Source organism: Chrysemys picta, chromosome 1 (genome assembly GCF_011386835.1).
Source record: "Chrysemys picta bellii isolate R12L10 chromosome 1, ASM1138683v2, whole genome shotgun sequence".
Taxonomy (NCBI): Eukaryota; Metazoa; Chordata; order Testudines; family Emydidae; genus Chrysemys; species Chrysemys picta.
The window spans coordinates 152,574,803-152,595,497 of record NC_088791.1 but is presented as its reverse complement, the minus strand read 5'-3'; the positions used below and the strand labels follow the sequence as shown (position 1 = coordinate 152,595,497).

The following is a 20,695-nucleotide window of genomic DNA, read 5'->3' as shown; positions in this document are numbered from 1 at the left end:
CTGTGTCAAGACTGCAGGACTGGGACCTCTGTGTTTAAATGAAATACACTGTGTTGGTTTACCATGAAACCACAGCTCTTGCTTCAGTTGTAAGAAAAATTCTGGTGGCCTTAGCTGACATTTTCCATCCACTGATCTCAACATGCTTTGTAGAGATAGGTCAGTGTTACTCACACTTACCATGCTCCCCATTACTCCATTAACCCGTTGCTTACCCCGTTATAACACTACCTCTGTGGAACACAACAAAACTCAGCTCCGTGCAGAAAATAAATAGGGGCAGAAGGTAAAATTAAACATTTCAAATCCAGCCTACTGCATTCTTATATCAGAAATGCCATCTGCCTTCTTTGGACAGCATCAAAGCCTGCCGTGGCTGAAATGTCCACACAAAGCTTGCCTTCTCATAAGACTCGTGCTCCTGCAAGCAGTGAGGAGCTTTCTGTAATCATGCGCGTCTGCAGGATTTAGCTAACAACTTCCCCTGCTGCCCTCTACCCTAGTAACATGGCAAGACAGAAAAGAAAATGGAATCAAATGGTATTTATTCAATGCAAAACAACACCGACTCCTGGTCACGTGCACCGAATAGGCCAGATAAATTCTCCGCTGTGTTGCAAAGTGTGATCCTGGACGGACAGTGTGGTTGTTAGATACAATAGTGCCAGAGGCCCTGTGAAGAAAACCCCAGAGCACATCACACTAAGTTTGTTCTGTCTTGTCTTCCCGTTCTGCTCAGCCCTTCCCTGCCTGGTAAGCATTAGGGTGACCAGATGTCCTGATTTTATAGGGACAGTCCAGATATTTGGGTTTTTTTCTTATATAGGCATCTATTATCTCCCCCCGTCCCGATTTTTCACATTTGCTATCTGGTCACCCTAGTAATCATGGACTCAAGTACAGCAACAGTTAACAGAGAAGAGTGGCAAGAATGAACCACCTTAGTTTGCATTCACCCTTGTTTTTTATTCCATTATATACTCATGAAGAGAGAGCTGTGAAGATGCTGCATAACATTCTAGTCCTAACCTCTCCCAGCAGAAGGTGCTGTAGGGAATGCTCAGACTGTAGCAGGTTGGTTGTAGGAAACGCATAGTTACTCCAGTCCCAGTCTCTGCCAGGAGGAGTCACTGTAAGGAATGGGGTAAGAGCACTGGCTGATGGAAAGCTCACAGCTACTCCGGTCCCAGTCCCTCCCAGCAGGAGGTAGGTGTCAAAGAGATTAATGCAGAATTGCTGGCTATGAGCAATTTGCAGTTACTGTAATCCCAGACTTGCCCAGCAGAAGGTGCTGCACGCAGTTGAAGCTGAATACACCCTCATTAAGACACAGCCTTTTTAAGGGGCCGGGGTATCCTATCACTGACACTGTCATTAACTGTCATCAAGACCTTGAATCAGCAAAGCACTTAAGCATGTGCTTAACTTACACTCTAATTTAACCTTTAACTTAAAAGTTAAGCACTTTGCTGAATCAGGGCTTAAGTGCAGTTCCAAGCTCTCTTTACCACCAGGCAATTACAGTCACTTGGGGATTTTATTATTAATTATTTTTCTGTTGATTTAGAAAGTTTGCATTTAAACATGGCCCTGCCCTGGGAAGCTGGCAGAAGTGGAAAGAAGTAGAATCCATCCAGCACTCACGTTCTATTGGGTACTATTATTTTGTCTCTTTGCTCTCAGACCTGCCTGTTGCTTCCTAGGGCTCTTCTCACTTTTGTTATGATTGTGGGCAACTCCCTTGTAATGGGATTCCGCAGGGCTGATAGGCTCTTCGGAGTCTTGTTCATTTCATTTAGTGTAACTCCGCTTCTTTTTAGCTAAAGTGATAATAATAATAATGATCAGTGAACAGTGTTTCCAACTCTCATGATTTAGTCATGAGTCTCATGATAATTATGGTTTTCCTTAAAACCCCAGCTCCTGGAGTCAAGTGAGTATGTGATGATTTCGGCCTTCATTCTTAAAGAAAAAGTAAGTTTCTGTCTCTCATGGCTGTTGAGAAAGCTTTCAAATGTGACCGCAGTGCACCCTGAAGACTCAAAAAGCAGAAGGAAAATAAAAAGAACACCCAATCTATTATTTTTACATAATCTCAAGATTTTAAAGACAATCTCATGATTTTTGGTGAACCTGACTCATGATTTTTGAGCATTTGGGTTTGGCAAGACTGAGTGAACGTGGCTGCCAGTGTTGTGCTGTCTTTATTCTAGGAACCGACCAGTAGCCTGGCACATGTGATACACACTGATAGTAACATGCCGGGGAATTCAGTTCTCCAGCCAGAAGTCAGTGCTCTGTAAAACATCACCCCAGTGCCTCTCACTGACAGAGCCAGACCTGGTCTACACACAGAGTTTGTTCCAGTATAACTATTTTGGTTAGGGGTGTGATTTCTTTACCAAAGAATAGTTACACCAGCCCAACCCCTAGTGTGGATGCAGTTGTATCAGCATGAAGATACAGATTATTACCCTTCCTGTATGAGAACTACTATCCCGGTATAACTGCCTTTATACCAATATAACTGGGCCTGCACCAAGGGTTGTACTGCTTTCACCATACTGGTATAGTTAAAGTGGTATAACTTTTGTGTGTAGATCAGATTTTAGACCAGGGCCTATCTGAGTGATCCTGGATTTGCATAGGCAGGATCTCTTCCCCTAAACCCACCAGACAGGGGAAAGGCAGTGAAATCCCATCAGCCTCCTCACGACACCCCATTCAGGGAACAGAGCCTCTGTTCTGTTCTCCTTTGTGATGCAGCATGTACCCCCGCTGCCACAGCCTGAGTCACTATCTCTGTGGCTCCACCGGATGGACTGCTGCTACCTTGCGTAATCTCAACCTGGCTGTTGTTTACAGAGCTGCCAAGCGCCTTGATAGCTTGAGTCAGGATCTTGCTCACAGAAGAGGCAGGAAGCAAGAATGATGAGCTCTCTGTGGAAGCAGACTATCAATTCCTTCCTCTCTTTTGGGTCAGTTGAGAACTCATCAATTTCCCTTTTCAGTCCAGCCAGAAAACTGGCTCTGATTTTGATCCAGAATGATTGGCGGATGCTAATCAGCTATCAGTCACACAACTTAATTAAGTGCCCAACCAAGAACACACTCTTCACTCAACCTGCCTGCAATTTCCCTCTGTATAGCTAGTGCCGCTACTCCTTCAGAAGGGGAAGCCCTTGACTGGAATAGCCGTGGGGCCGCAGGTCAGGAGTGAGATGAACTGGCAGAGCTGTGTCAGGAGCCCAGGATGGGAATAGCAAGGGGTACTGCAGGTTGGGAGTGAGATGCATTAGTACATCACTTGATTGCACTTTGTCAGAACGATGGGCCCTTCACTTATATCTTTAATGAGGATAAAAGTGAAAATTTTCAAAAGCCCTTAAGTCACTTAGAAGCCTAAATCCCATTGAAAGGCAATGGTACTTAGAAACTGAGCAAAAAAAGTCTGAAAGCATTTGAGGCTACCAGACTGCTGCTAAAGAATGTCAGAGTTTAATTTTTGTCCAGGAGAAGCCCTGATCTAGGGACAGGAGCCCTAGAACAACCTCAGACAGATGGACAAGCAGAAAGACAGATTGCCGCATCTTCCTTATTCTTTAGTACAGGTTTTCCAAAGTCGAGGCATTTGTCACATAATCAGAGAGCACCAGGAGATTGCCATCCTGAATGCGTCCAAACTTTTCCTCCAGACTTTTTTAAAGAAGAAATGCATTTCTGAGACATCCCCTCCTCTTATGGCAGGGGGAGAGGAAGAGTGATCGGTTTGGCTGGAAGGCCCATGTGACTGCTCTGTGTCTGGTAATTATCCAGCCCGCAGAGGCAATCTGAAACATTCCACTCTGTATCAGAGCATTACAGCATCTGGAGCCGCTATGCCCAGATAAAAAGCAGAAAGACAATCAGGCAGATGGGGAAAGACAGTGCTACATCACAGGAGGGAGGGAGGATGATCGGCAAGAGCTGGCAAGAAGCATCAAGGCAGACAGTGCAGCTACTGGAGAAATAATACCACAGATTAGTAATGCAAAGGAGAATGTTGAAAGAGGCAAAGAGAGAAGGAAAGAAACAGAGTGAGGATGAGATAGAGGCAGGGCGAAAGCAAGAGAGAGTGGGAGATGAAAAAGGGATCTTCAAAGTCCTCTACCCTTCCCTCCGCCCACCCAAAATGAACCTGGAGGGATCAGTCAAGGAGGATGTCAGCATGGCAAGGGACAGAATCAGAAATTAACTCATTGAGGATGGAATAATCAGTCACAGCATTGCAACCAGTGCTTTCCCACAGTGGTTTGCAAAGGGAAGGGGACTATAAATTCAGGCTAACATATAAGTAATTAAACCTGGTGCTTTGGGGTGTTACTTGATTTACTTTATATGTAGGGAAGAGAAGGGGATTCAGGAAGGAATTCACTCTCACACATATAGGTGTAGCATTGCACGATAGCCCAAGTAAATTATATGGTGGTTCCAACCTTCTTCTGAAACACCACTTACTGACACCAGAGGCAGGATACTGTACCACATTGCCATATGGTATTCTTATCCAATCTATGTACTTATATGCAGCATGGTTCTGCCTGGCACGGGCTGTGTGCCCAATGTGTTGGCAGTGGGTTTTACTGAATCAAGAAGACCTGAGGATCAAGTAGCAGGAAGTCACATGTAACCTCTGTGGGTTGAGAAAGAGGCAGATTAATGGAAATGTGTAAGAAAATTAAGAGACTCAACGAATGAAGAATCTTCATTATCAAAGGCAGAGGGTATAGTTTTTTTTAAGAGGCTGACAACTGACACCAGCTGGCCGTGGACTGGCAAGTGCATAATGGTATGTAGTCCCTCTGTGTGGACCTGTGTTTTATAAGAGTGTTGGAAGGAACCAAATCCCTGGATCTAAACACCACAAACTCTGGATTAGCAAATCTGAATAGAAACAGCAGTTGCAACCCTGGATCCAATAGAATCCAGTATCCTGCATCCAACTGTGATAAGTGCCAGGTGCTGCACAGAACAGTGTAAGAAACTCCCAAATGGACAAATATAGAATAACCTGCCCATAGGAGATGTTTCTTTATCTTCATCATCTAGATGATCTAATGGTCCCTTCTGGCCTTAGAATCTATTAATCTAGCCCCGGCAGTTAGTAGTTGATTTAGCCTCTGAACTGCGAGGATATACATCCCTCATAAATGTTATTCTATCTAATGAAACAGTGTAGGTACTTAGTATCCACATAAATATCTCACGTTTTTTAAAAATCCTTTTAAGCTCTTGGCCTCTGTGAAATCTTGTGGCAGTGAGTTCCTCGGGTTAATTATGAATTATGTGCAAATTTATAAAGTGTAAAATAACAGTTTTAAATATGTTGCCCTCCAGTGAAAGACGTGCTCTCATTTTGGAATTGTGAGAAAAGGTTCCTTCAGAATTCTTGGATGTACACCATTCAGTTCTTGTGAGAGCCATTTCTATTTTGGGGACTATAGCTAACTCACACTCTAGCTGGTACCTTCTGCTCTGATAGGAAAGTGGAAGAGAAATCTCAAACCTGGAGAATCAGTCCACTCCCCTAGAAAAGATAGGGAGGGGCACCAAGGAGAATGAAAACCCTATTCTGTACCCTTTGGGCGGCATCTGAAAATGTGAAAGCGCACTGCTGGATTCTCCTTCCTGAAACCAACAGTGTGCATGGTGCACTGAATGAAGCCCCCTGCACCTCGTCATTCCCATTCTCCCTTCAAAATATATCCATCTAGCCACTGATTGATTTGTATTCACTGGCCTGCAAGCAAGATCGGAGGGGCGGGGCTTGGATATGAATAGGAAGTGGGCCCCATCCCAACTGCATATACTTGTTTATTGCGTTCCAACCAGGGACAGCTATCTCCCTGATGTGCTAGCAACCCATATGTTATTACATACCCTGCCCTTTATCCTTTACATTTCCCACTGTTGCATTGGCAAGGGCAGGAATGAGTGCAGGGATTATGCCCTGGTGAAAACGTGAGCTTCTTGTCCACACCAGAGCTCCCATCATCGCGACCAGTGGTTGAGCTGCACCAGTGGGAGCAACAGAGGGAAGTTTAAAGGAAAATGTCTAGTACAGACATAGCCTTTGAGGAGCTTAAGCCTCTCTATCTCCCTCCATCTCTCTCGCACTTGAAAGCGGAGAACTGCTTCTGAGGGGGACACATGCCCTCATTTCCACATCTAAGGCTAGTCCTGAAATACCATCCTCAAGCGACACTCTCAGAGAAGAGAACAAGAGGCAGATTCACTTTCAGCTTTTTTTGCTTCTTTTTTATTCCACCAATAATGATTGCCACAGAATATCTAGCACACCTGGCATGAGGCATTCCATTCAGGGTGCCTTGTTGCCAGAGAGATATGGGCAAATTGGAGGGAGTTCAGAAGTGAGTGACTCAAAATCATCAAGGGGCTGGAGGGGGATCAGCACATAAGGAAAGCTTACAAATATTAAATATGTATAACTTGGCTGAGAAAGGACTTAGAGGGGACATGCTAATGTCTACAAATATTTGAAGGCTGCAAACAACAAGTAGGGAGAGGACTTATTTAGTGTGATACACAGGTGTAACTAGGAGTAATAGGATGAAATTAAGAAAGCAAAAAGATAGGATAAACATAAGAAAGAACTCCTTGCCAGAGAGAGGTATTAAACTGTGGACTAGTATCCCAAGGACAGTCAGGGAAGCCTTATTGCTTCAGATATTTAAAACTAAATTGGCCAAAGCATGAGAAAATGAGTCCATTCTGTAGGGTATAATCTTGCACTGGCTGTGGGGAAGATGGAGTGGCTGAGCTAATATTATTGCTATTATTTATTTGAGTGTGCCTGGGAGCGTACAAAGGAGACATGGTCCCTGTCATGAGTTGCTTGCAGCCTAAATGAGAAATGATTTGCTATTTCTAATTACTATGATCAGAGGACCACATTTTCCAATGAGCTCAGGTCTAGATTATCAAGTGTTCAGCACCAATAATTGGGGAGAGATTTTCAAAAGAGCTCAGCTCCCATTTAGGCACCTGAGTAAGAACTACATTTTCAAAAGGACCCAGAGCAGAGCAAATCCCAGTGCATGGCCAGATTTTCAATAGAGTGCAGCGTTCAACATGATGGTCTCTCTTGCAAATCTGGCCACTTATTGCCTAAAAGAGAGCTGAGCGCTTTTGAAAATCTGGCCTATAATTCCCAGAACAATCACTCCCTACTCAAAAACTAAGTGCAGTAAATTTGAGGCGATATGCTGTAATTTTCATACATACCAAAGAGGTTGATTCCCAGTTTTGCTAGGAAAGTACAACTCAACCGTAACCATGAAGCCACAACCAGTACCTCCATAATAACTAGGAAATGTTAAATTCTACTTTCTCTCCCAGTGTTACTTTTATCCACCATGAGGCTTTGGAAAGAAGCAAATAAAAAGGACTTGAGAGAGGGAAGGTAGAGAAGAGAGAATGCTGGGAGTGAGGACTTGTGTGACTTTGATCTGAGCTCACCTTCATCCCTGCACCCACAATGTACTTTCCAAAGGAGGCTATATGGTTATAAATAAGTAAACAGAAGAGAAAGAAGAAACGGCAGGATGTATTTGATGGAGTTTCTGCTGTTGACATGAAAGTTAGGAGTGGATTTATAAGTAATGTTCGGGAGAGGAGGCGGGGGGAAACAGGCAGATGATTTACTACCTGAGTGGGAAGAGCCCAAAGCACCTATTCGTATTGCCCTCCCACTAACAATAACCCTTTGTGCTATAGTATCATCTTTCATCTGAGGTTCTCACAAGCCTTGATTCAACAAGGTCCTTAAGCATATGCCTAACTTCAGGCACCATTCATGACATTGGGATTACTACCATTGGGCTGAGGTATCCTGCACAACCAGAGCCTTTATGCCTCGCAAAGGAAGAGAGTCGTTAACCCCGATTTAGAGATGAGGAAACTCAAGCACACAGCGGGGAAGTGACATGTGCCAGGTCATCTAGGCACATCTGTCGCAGATTCCTGACTCTTTCACCTTGCTATGGAAACAAGAGTCTCTCTCCACATGGTGGCCTGGCATCCAGGCGTTTTGGTCTCCCTGATACTCTCACAACCTCTCTCATGAGCCCGTTTACTGGCAAGAGAAGTGATTCATTTGAAACAGCTGCTACTTTTGCCAGATGAATCTGGATGTTAGTTCAGACAACACCGGCTTGCAAACTGTGGCTAAACTGTCCTGCCTAGATTGCCATGGGGAGCCCTCTGGAGATGAGACAGGAGAGAGAGGCAGCTCTGCTATTTAAGGGCTCTGGGAGCGTCGGAATGTCATTGCTTTTCAATGGGGTCACGGTGACAATATGTCCGCCAGAGTCAGATTAAAAACGGACACAGGAAGTAAGGGATAGAAATAGCCATATTCTACAAGACCTTTCTATGGTTACCAAGGTCTCTATCACCTTGAAACTAGGATACTGCAGTGCACCTGCATAGGGCGATGCTAGACTTTAAGAGCATTCAGAACCCGAAGAAGGTGCCGAATGTGGCCACCCATTTATTAAGCAGAGTTGTTCGCTGTGATCACATGACACCTCTTGATCCAAAATAGCACTTATTCACCTACCTTCAGAGTGCATCGCAAAGCCCAGCTATTTTCCTGGGCTTTGGGGGAGGTCTATAGGCTGACTGAGATGTCCAGGGAAGAACAGAATAATTTAATCACAGTTACAGGGCTGATTGTATGCCTTTCTTGGTCCAGCTGAGTGCACAAGCCTCAGGCTGCCTGCCTTCACCCCTCTCAGGGTGGAATCCTGGGGATCTCCCACTATTAGACCTGGTCCTAGGCTACAGAATCCTGTGGACCAACTATTTTACCCAGCAAGTCTGACTGGGTTTGGGCACCTGTGATTCTTCCCTTCCGGAGTTGTGACCAGTGGTCAATAGAGTGACCCAAACAGCTTTCTCAAACATAAATATGGCTTAATCTTAACAGTAGAACCGAAGCACAACAGAAAGAACAAAAGGTCTACACACATCTATTTTACTTAAGCCCTATCACCCTATGCCTTGGAAGGTCTACCTTCTCTAGTCCCTCCGGCCGGGTCTGTGTTTGTCCTGTGAACAGCTCCCAAACAGTTGCGAGCCTCTGGACAGAGAGGGACGTTGTAACTGCTTATAGTCCTTTCCATCCGAGGGTTCCCAGCATGGGCAAAACAAGCTGTGTATTTTGGCTGGAGTTGAGGAAGTAGGATCTTCCCAAGTAATAACTCAGGTATTGTCTCTTAATCCCTCTTGAAGTGTTTACCCAGAGGTGTCTTATCTGGAGCCATGGTCTTGTCTTCCTACTTGTTTTTTCCAACAGCCTGCTATTGAACTAAAGCAATATATTCACATAATAGCCTCCCCAATACACAGGTCACAATATAGTATTCACAAATGATTACAGAGCTGCTGCATGTCCTTCGCACATAGCCCTTTTCTACTTGGGTGTCCAGCTGGCTTTTTGCTTTGTGACTGGGTTGGGGCTGCTTTAGGCTGGGTTTCTACTTTAATTCCTTGGTAGGGTTGCATGTTTTAAATGACTTTCAAGCACCCATTGCTATATGGAGAGGGACTAGGCTACAGCCTCAGCAGGGGTTAAATCACTAGGCTCCACAATGCTCTACAGAAGCGACGTAGACGTAAATTTGGAGCAAAGTAGATTTACACCAGCTGAGCGTCTAGCTCTCTGTTTGTACAAGTCTCTAAATAAACTAAGTAAATGAAACACTGCATTCTGCTCAGTTAGAAATAGCTACAGCTGGCAGAAGGTTTCAAATCAAAAGAATATTTTAAAGAGTGGGATTTTGTTGCCGTCAAACAAGTAACAACACTGAGAATTTGGAGTTACTTTTGGTCAGAGGTGGATTCTCATCAACAACACAGGAGAGAAGAGGTCACCCCTAGACAATGAAAATAAACATATCCTCAGGGTCTTTACAGCATATTACATCTACACAAGACCCCATGTGCTTGGTGGCAGACCTAAATATACTGCCAGGCCTCTGGATTTGTAGCACTCTAGTGCAGTAGATTGGGGTAGTTGATTTTCTTTATTTACTATCATCATTATTAGAGCCAGTGTCTACTGGGGCCTCTGTTTACCAGATTTGAAACCGGGGTAAGCGGCAGCAGTGCAAGACCCAATATAAACTGGTGCAGTGCATCTGCGTTGGGGGTTTGCACTGGTGTAGCTGTACTGGTGCAGTTACACTAGCACCCAGAATCAGGATTGGGTCTCCCCTGTGCTAAGCACTATACAAATACATAGTGTGCTGCAGAATTTTGTCTTGAAAACATGTATCTGCACTGTAGATGTTGTCAGGGGTAACACTGGAGGTTTTGATAGCTGGGTATGGGACGTAGGGCTTTTGGGACCTAAGAAGGTGTAGAAAGTAGTTTGGGATTTGTGAGATTAGCACAGAAGCTGGATGTTTCTAGTAAAAGGCTCAGTAGTAAAACAGTTAACAATACTGACATTTAAACATTTAGTTACCATCCCATTAAGATGAATGGTGTAGTTTACACTTCTCAGAGCCATTGTTTGCAGGCTGTCCGCTGACTCAGGCAGACATCATTGCATTGGAAACACTTCATGGTTCTAGGGTTTTTCTGTGCAACCAGGAGGGCTAGAAACTTGGTTCTCAACTGAAAGCTTGGATTCTGGAGTGCAATTCTGCAGAAAGGGGAAGATACTGCAGCTTCCAGTTCTAATTGTACTGCTGAAGAATCACAAAATACATGGGGTCCTGTTCCTTCTGCACGCTCATAGCATACACATATATAGCATGGGCCAAATTCTGCCTGCAGTATGTATGTATTATACCCACACATAGCTCATAATGAAGCACTGGGAAGCATATATGCAGAGCACTAAGTGGAATCTGGGCTGGTCAAAGAAAAATGCTGTATGTAAAGTGGTTGGATGAAGGTGATTTCTGAAATATAGAGTATATGCTGGGGAATCGGCAGCAGGCCTGACCAGAATGAAAGCCCTGCTGAGTGGAGGGCATGAGACATCAGCAGGAAGCCATTTTCTCCCAAAGGTACTGGGGGTGGGAAACGTACTGCAAAAAGAAGTGTGCAAAACCAAACCAAACCTTCCTGAGCATCTGGGGAAAAATCCTCCCTCCTCCACACTGGGCAGATGTCACATACCATGTGGAGGACAGCAGTCATGTTGGTTTTTACAGAGGGCACTATAGCATTTCCATAAGGGAAGCCAAAGCAAAACTGATGGGAAATAAGCACTGAGTGAGAAAGGGCCAAGGATGACACAGCTCACCCCTAGGGCTGATATCTCTGTCCCTTACCTAGAAGAGGTCTGTGAGGAAAAGCCAGTAAGTTCCCTGGGTTTGTTTATTGCTGTGAGCTATTGAGAACTAGAAAACATAAGAACATAAGAATGGCCATACTGGGTCAGACCAAAGGTCCCTCCAGCTCAGTATCCTGTCTGCTGATAGTGGCCAATGCCAGATGTCCCAGAGGGAGTTAACCTAACAGGTAATGATCAAGTGATCTCTCTCCTGCCATCCATCTCCACCCTCTGACAAACAGAGGCTAGGGACATCATTCCTTACCCATCCTGGCTAATAATAATTAACCACCATGAATTTATCCAGTTCTCTTTTAAACTGTTATAGTCCTAGCCTTCACAACATCCTCAGGCAAGGAGTTTCACAAGTTGACCATGCGCTGTGTGAAGAAGAACTTCCTTTTATTTGTTTTAAATCTGCTGCCCATTAATTTCATTTGGTGGCCCCTAGTTCTTATATTATGGGAACAAGTAAATAACTTTTCCTTATTCACTTTATCCACATCAGTCATGATTTTATATACCTCTATTATATCTCCCCTTAGTCTCCTCTTTTCCAAGCTGAAAAGTCCTAGCCTCTTTAATCTCTCCTCATATGGGACCTGTTCCAACCCCCTAATCATTTTCGTTGCCCTTCTCTGAACCTTTTCTAATGCCTGTATATCTTTTTTGAGATGAGGAGACCACATCTGTACGCAGTATTCAAGATGTGGGTGTACCATGGATTTATATAAGGGCAATAAGATATTCTCTGTCTTATTGTCTATCCCGTTTTTCATGATTCCCAATATCCTGTTTGCTTTTTTGACTGTCGCTGCACACTGCATGGACGTCTTCAGAGAACTATCCACAATGACTCCAAGATCTTTTTCGTGATTAGTTGTAGCTAAATTAGCCCCCATCATATTGTATGGATAGTTGGGGTTATTTTTCCCAATGTGCATTACTTTACATTTATCCACATTAAATTTCATTTGCCATTTTGTTGCCCAATCACTTAGTTTTGTGAGATCTTTTTGAAGTTCTTCACAGCCTGCTTTGGTCTTAACTATCTTGAGCAGGTTAGTATCATCTACAAACTTTGCCACCTCACTTTTTACCCCTTTCTCCAGAGCAAAGAGATTCTTCTGGTGTTCGCAGCACCGATGCTTGCAGCAGAAAAGGAAACTTGTGACCCGCCTGCCTTCTTTAGCAACAAGGGGGCAGCCTGAAACTTTAGCTCAGTTGAAGAATGTTACGTAATTTCACATCTGATTTCCCCACTGCCTTGCACCTTGGGTTGTTATCTACAACTATGCAAAGTGAGTGCAACACAGTTCCTTGGTGTGAGTAAGAATTCCAATTTAGTCATATTTTACACTCACTTTGCACAGGTGCAAATGATGACGTGGCTCAAGGCAGTGGAGAATCAGTCTCTCTGACTGCTTATCTCAAAGCCAAATTCTCTCTTTCTCCTCTTCTCTCTCTCTGGCAGGGTGATGATATTTGTTGCTTTTGTTGCTGTTTTTCTCTAGGGCAAATATAACCACCAAACTAGAACCGCACTAGAATTGAAAAGCCCGTAACCTTTGGTGGTGTTGGACAGAAATGAGCCTGAACTGAAACCTAGATCAAAACACTCTTGAATCTTGGGAGAGTTGGAATTCTGTACCTGGAACCAGATTTTGTGTCTAGAGCCCCTCTCTGCCTTCAGGCCTGGTGAAAGTTCTGCTGCAATTCCCAAACTGGGAAAGGAGAGCAAAACCCCATCAACTGACCTCCCTCATTTGCAGATGTGGGGAAACCTCAGGATGAATTGTTTGTTGTATCTGGGCTGTTATTGGAGACTCTCAGTGACTGCTACATGTAAATGTCGATTTGGCAGATGCTTGGAAAGACAAGTGAGGTTAACCAAGCTGCACACATTGCTCCCAGCAGTGCCGTATATAACTATGATAAACCACAACCTGTGCCTCTTTGCAATGAGTATCCGGCTGGAGGTGAAGCATGAGGTCACAGTGGCTGCACCTTTCCTCTCCCTACCTGATGGATTATTTGTAATAAATTGTGTCCATTTCATCATTTCTGAATTTAAACCCCAGTCTGTTGGGATTCAGGGAAGATAAAGATTTCAGCCACCCTTTCGAAGAGCCTTCTCGAGAACTAAAAGCCCCTGTTGGCAGAAAAGCTGGCAAGTAATGGGCTCTGGCAGTCCCTGACAGTAGTTTAGCACCACAGGAGCTCCGAGTCCTTTTATCGCTCTTCTTTTTTCAACTGAAGTCATTAAAATAAACTGATTTCCCAGCCAATTAATTATCAAATATCTGTAACAGCTTTTAAGCCCTTCTATTGCTCAGTCTCAGAGGCCCCCACAGGCCATGTTAACCTGCTGGTTCCTTACCTCAGCAACTGCTGTTCCCATGAGCTTCCTCCCAGTTACGGGGCTGAAAGCACTAAACCAGAAGGGAGTCTGGGAAGGGTCCGGAGGAATGGGGAGCTGCTTGCTCAGCCTGGCCACAAACGTGTACAGCCAGCCTAGGCAGAGACACTAGTAAATGCCTGCCCAACCGTGGATACTGGATACCTCCAGCTTGACCCAGCCTCACTTATCTGTTATTACCTTCCTGCTCACAGACATTGCATGAGGCTTGGACTCCAAACACCACAAGCACAGACCAGCCCATCCACAAGTACATCCTGCCACAAGCACCTAATACTGCCAGCCTGGCCCAGTCATGGATACATGCACTTAGCATCAACAGCTTAGTCTTGTCAGAGATAGAAGGTGCTGACATCCCAGAAAAGTCACAGAAACCTGGTGCCACCCGCTTGACCAATGAAATCACAACCAGTCCCAAGGCCAGGCACCTCATGGAAAACAAATATATATCTCTATATAAGCTAGAAGCCAGCACTTGCTACTACTACATTAGCAATGTCTCCGTCATTTATTTTATAAGCAATAAACCTCGCTTGTCTGTTGTTTCAATTAGGAGTTTTCAAATGAGATTGGAGATAATGCATCCCATAATTTTTCATCCCTCTCCTTTCCAGAGACTCAAGCAGAATCATTTCCAGGCCAAAATGCGGCCTCTCCTGATTGATGAGGCTGATAAAGTGGCTTTATTGTGATATAAATAGCCTTAAAAATGTCCTGGATAGTCAATATCAGTGCTTGATGGCCTCATACAAGCAAGGTCCTTGTCTTAAGTAGCATTAACGCTTAATGAGTTATGCTTCAGAAAAGTTTGCTGTAGGATTTGGGTATTGATTTGGGAAACTACAAAATGGTGGAGCCTGAATTAGACACACAAAGATGGAACTGTTTCCATGCCTCCCCTCTCTCTCTCAGTCCCTATGAATAATCTCTTCACTCTCTAACCACATGGTGCACCAGTTCACACACAAGCACCGGGTGAGCTCAGAACAAGCCACAGGTACATTATGCTCAAACTTCTCTTTGCTGGAAGGTTACCAACCACAACATCAAATGATCAGACACTTCTATACCTTTCTTCATCCTAAAAATCCCAAACCTGCTCACAAACTATACAAATGCATACAGTCACCTCTGGGGTAGAGGGCAGAAATCTTTCTACCTTAGACACTAGAATGACCCCACCACCATAGTATCTGAGTGCTTTACAGTCATGTATTTATCCTCACAATATCCTTGTAAGGCAGGGAGAACCTCCACTTTACAGAGTGCTCACGGTCACACAGAAAGTCTGTGTTGTGGAGTAGGGACTTGAACTCATCTCTGAGACTAGCACCCACACTCTAATTCCTCTCAGGAAGGCAGCATCCAGAATGATCCACAAGAGGAGACCTATTTGGCCAAGTACATGAGAAATTCCTGCTCTTACCAAGCGCCCTATAGGGTCTTTCATACCCGCACAGGATGCTGGCTTTTAAGGCTTCAACTGAAGGAGAGAAACACACATACGCACTGTTCAATTTACCCCAGAAACATGAAGGATGGAGTTGATTCTACTGGAAACCTGAGGATTCAGAAAGTTGAGATACTGCAGACTTAGAGCTTTGGCCATTTAGCCATTCCTTCTGCCTAGTACAGATATGGAGGGAGACTGGCTACTACATAGATTACTAGCAGCTATGGTGCTACATACACCTATCAGGTGATTATGATGATATCATGGTAACTGCGACAGTGAAGGTTTAGACAACTGTGAGATTTAGAGTGTGTGATTGTGAGAGAGAGAGTGTGTGTGTGTATGTGTGAGCGCAGGGCTGGCCTTACCATCAGGCAAACTGAGGCGGCCGCCTCAGGTGCCAGACTGGGGGGGAAGGGGGCGCCACTAGGACCCAGAGTGTAGAAAATTGGGTCTGCTGCTGGTGCATATGTATTCTCTCTGCTCTAGATGCACCAAGATGGTGGAGTGCTGTGCTGGAGGAAGGAGGGCACAAGAGACATTACAGGCAGGCAGGAGAAAAGGTGAGAGGGAATAACAGAAAGCAGCAGGAGCTGCAGGGAGAGAGAGGAGGAGGAGCCTCTTATGTACATCTCTAGCACCTCCAGGAGCCTGGACTGATTAACACCAGCTTCTCAGGGAGCTTCCTGTTTCCTGCTGCTTCCCTGAACTCACTTGAGGAGAACAGGCAGTCAACTGAAGTAGTAGGAGCCAGTTAAGCCCTTAAGATGCTGATATCTTCCCTCACTCAGGCCCTACCACCAGCCTGCTTATTTGTCCCCTTCAATTGAATATTGAGAGCAACTATAGCTGGCACAGAAGAGCAGTCATGAGTGAAAGAAGAAAACGCCCCTCTGGGGCAGCATTCAAAAAAAGCAAGCAAGCAAAGGAAGCTTTTCTATCTAAGCAGGAAGGAGCTCTCCTGAGATACACAGACACAAATGTTCACGGTGAGCCTTCCGGCCCCAGTGAGGATGTGAGTGGTGAGGAGATACCTGATCTTCCAGTTAGTCAGAGTGCAGGTGACCTGGCAGCTATTGCAGCATCCATATCTCCATCTCAAATGGATGTAACCATGCACATTCCTGTAGAAAAGTGTAGCTCAGAGAAGAGTGTGTTGGAGATGCGAGAAACAGCTGCTGCTGAGTTTAGTTCCTTAAGTCTAGATGATCCAGGATTGTGGACCCACTTCAGCAGTACCCTGAGGGACTTCCTTGTACTGCATGGGCCACAGCAAGTGAAAAACTTCATGTTCCCCAAAGACAATGAAAATAGAAGTTTCCATCCAACACATTACTGGCGTGAAATCCCCAATGGTGACAAAGTGGAGAGGCCATGACTTATGTAGTCAAAAACCCAGAATGCTGCATACTGTTGTTGTTGCAAACTCTTCCAGTCTAATGTTCTCGCCACACTGGGTTCTACAGAAACAAAGGACTGGAAAAATCTGGCTAGAAATCTGGCATGCCATGAGAAGGCAGCAAATCACCAGAGAGCATTCCATAGGTGGAAAGAGCTTGAGATGAGACTAAGGTTAAAGACCACCATAGATGTCAGCATCAAGAGAAGATTGCATCAGAGTCTCTTTACTGGCAAAATGTTCTGAAAAGGCCCATTGCCATTGTGAGAATGCTTGCTACCCAAAACCTAGCACTGCGTGGCACTTCAGATCAGCTGTATGTGCCAAACAATGGAAACTTCCTTAAAATTGTGGAGCGATGGCTGAGTTTGATGCTGTACTCCAGGAGCATCTAAGAAGAGTCACCACCCAAGAAATGTATACACACCACTACCTTGGAAAAACAATTAAAATGAGATCATCCAGCCTGACATCAGCCATATGGAACAAATTACTTTAATGGTGCATTTTGTAACAACAACAGAACCTAGTGAAAATGTCCCTGCACTGGTGACTGTCAGAGAGCATTTTCTAGAATTTATTGACATTGATGATACTACAGGAGCTGGTATGACAAATGTGCTGCTTAAAAAGCTGGAAGATACGGGAATTGCGATAGCTTCTAGTGAGGCTGCTGAATTTTTTAATGTAATTCAAAGCATCTATATATTTTTCTCTGCATCAACTCATCGATGGCAAATTTTGAAGCACCATCTGGGAACATCCTCTCTGACACTGAAACCATTGAGTGCCACATGATGGGAAAGTCAAGTGGAGGCGATAAAACTTATCAAACGCCAAACTGGGAGATAGATGATGCCATAGTTGCCATTATGGAGGATAATGCTATGACAGGAACTGTTCCTGGGAGAACAGTGGCAGAGGGAAATGGAATCACCAGAAACATACATAACTTTAAATTTCTGTGTGGCTTAGTGTTGTCGCATGACATACTGTTTGAAATAAATGTTGTAAGCAAGAGACTCCAAGGTGTTGACCTTGATATATCTGGAGCAATGGAACAACTGGACAAAGCAAAGTCATACCTACAGTCTTACAGGTCAGATGAGGGATTTCAAAATGTTCTGAAGAGTGCATAGAAGTTGGCAGAGGAACTTCACACAGAAGCTATTTTCCCACCCATTCAAGAATACAACAGCCACCGAAGAAGAAGACATTTTGATTATGAGGCACGGGATAATCCCATAAGAGACCCCAAACAACAATTCAAAATTGAATTGTTTAACCAGGTGCTAGATTGTGCAATACAGTCAGTTGAAGAATGTTTCATGCAGCTCAAGGAACACAGCAGTATATTTGGGATGTTGTATGATATTCCAAAAGTCCTCACTATACCTGACGAAGACCTACACCAGCAATGCAGGGCACTAGAGACAGTGTTGACACATGATGACATGCGTGATATTGATGCAAGTTATTTAGGTGATGAACTGAAAGCCCTTTCAAGATACATTTCAGCAGGATCAACTCCAAAGGCTGTTCTGGAATATATGTGCACAAATAAGATGACTACCCTCTTTCCAAATGCTTTTGTTGCTCTGCGAATATTTCTAACACTTCCTGTAATAGCTGCCAGTGGAGAACGCAGCTTCTCCAAGCTGAAGTTAATAAAAACACATCTACGCTCCACACTGACACAGGAGAGGCTGGTCAGCCTTGCAACCATCTCAATAGAGCATGAGCTGGCCCAGACTGTGGACCTTCAGGAAGCAGTTCAAATCTTTGCAATCGAGAAGGCACGGAAAGCACCACTTTGATTATTCAAACAGATAAAAATGCCAGCGTTTACTATGCAGACAAGAAAAGTTACATTTGATGTTCAGGCTTTTGAAAGTTAAGTGTTACTTAAAATTTTTGAACAAGGCATTTTAAGTTGTTAGTTCTCCTTTATTAGGGTTGGTAGCAGAGCAGTACCATGAGAGGAGTAGAACAGGAAGAAGGCAGAATTGAGACCTTTCAAATTTTGGCCCAAGCGAGGGGCCATGGGGGCATCATTTGAGCTCCCCTCCTCAGGTGCCAAAATGTTGTGGGCCGGCCCTGTGTGAGCGCCCATGTGCGAGAGAGAGGCCTTGTTCAGAATCTTCCTGTATGTATTTGAGTATCACAAGTTTATAACCAAGACAAGTATGTATGTATGTACAGTAACGCCTCACTTAAATTCATCCCGGTTAACGTTGTTTCGTTGTTACATTGCTGATCAATTAGGGAACATGCTCCCTTCTAACGTTTAAAGTTGTGCAATGCTCCCTTCTAACGTTATTTGGCAGCCACCTACTTTGTCCACTGCTTGCAGGAAGAGCAGCCTGTTGCAGCGAGCTGGTGGGGGCTTGGAATCAGGGTGGACCAGCAGCCCCCCTATCAGTTCCCCCTATCAGTTCCCCACTCCCCTAAGTTCCCTGTGCAGCAGCTGCCCAGCAGGCTAGCAATTGCAGCTGTCCCTCCCCACACTGCCATGTGCTGCTCCTGCCCTCTGCCTTGGAGCTGCTCCCCGAGACTGCTGCTTGCTGTGCAGGGGGGAGGGGAAGATGAGGGGGGCTAATGTCAGGGTGTCCCCCTCCTCCCTGCTCCTGCACCCCGCTTACCCCATCTTCCATAGAGCAGGGGGGCACACGACAGGGCTCAGGACGGAGGGAGCTTGCAGCAGCTGCGGTCTCAGCAAGCTGATCTAATTAACAAGGCAGTGTGCTTAAAGGGGAAATGCGCATCTCTCTCTCACACACACACGGTGTGTGTCTCTGTCTGCGATGCTGCATCCCCTCCCTCCATTCCTGCTGCCTCGTAGAGTGAATTTCCCTGAAACCTAACCCCCTCATTTACATTAATTCTTATGGGGAAATTGGATTCGCTTAACATTGTTTCGCTTAAAGTCGCATTTTTCAGGAACATAACTACAACGTTAAGTGAGGAATTACTGTATTCAATTCAAATACAAAATGCCCCTCTGCCTGGAGCACTCTCTCCTGGTTTGTTTGTTCCTTTGTGAAACTGTTTGTTGGAAGAACAGAATTGTTAGAGGAAAATTCTGAGGAGTCAGATAATCGTGGCATCAGACAATTGTTTAATGATAGTAGACACTGACATTCAAAAAGTTAAACTATTTTTATCATTAAAACACAAATTGTCAACATCACATGTCCAAATATACAACATAAATATCCTTAAATCAAACTCTATTAAATTCTCAAGCAGCATTCTTCTTACTTTGCCTATTAACTATGAAAATATTTCTCTGTTGGTTTGTGTGTATATAGTGAAATCGATGTTTACCTACATTTACTGATAAAAATTGAATCCTTTCAAGCCCACATAAATTGTGTTAATTCAATAGCGTGATTGCCAGGAAGTGCTCCCAGGAAGGGGGAATTTTCCTAATATATGCTTTGCAGAAAACACTCGAGACACAATGCAAGAGCAACTTCCTTGAATGCTCTGGCTCAAACCCCTGTGGAGCACACCAACCTGGTTTTGGCCAACAAGTCCAAGCATGCGAGAAGAACGAACAAAGCCTCTCAAGCAGGGCTGGCTCCAGGCACCAGCGCAGGAAGGAGGTGCTTGGGGCGGCCAATGGAAAAGGGTGGCACATCCGGGTCTTAGGCGGGAATTTGTCAGCGGGTCCTCAGTCTCTCTCAGAAGGAAGGACCGTCTGCCAAATTGCCGTCAAAGAATGAAGCGGTGCGGTAGAGCTGCCACCGAAGTACCACCGATCGCGGCTTTATCTTTATTTTTTTATTTCTTCGCTGCTTTGGGCGGCAAACAAGCGGGAGCCGGCTCTGCTCTCAAGGACATGAAGAGAGAGGGGGTTAAGGGAGACACACTAAGACCAAGGCCCCCAGAAGTTAGGATCTCACGGTAAGATAGGCCTGCCTAGGACTTGTGATAAAACAGATGTGTGTAGACCTTTCGTTGTTTTAAAAATCCTTTTCTCTTATATTGTGCTTTGTTCCTGCTGTTAGGATTAAACAATACTTTGGTTTTTAGAAGGCTGTTGGGTCTCTGTTAATCCACTGGTCAGTG

The 20,695-nt window shown here is 44.6% G+C and overlaps 1 protein-coding gene across 6 annotated transcripts in view; it reads right to left on the bottom strand.

The window, feature by feature from the left end:
- The window catches only part of LSAMP (limbic system associated membrane protein), a 1,358,048-nt gene that overhangs the window by 257,760 nt on the left and 1,079,593 nt on the right, over positions 1–20,695 (bottom strand). The window lies entirely within an intron of this gene.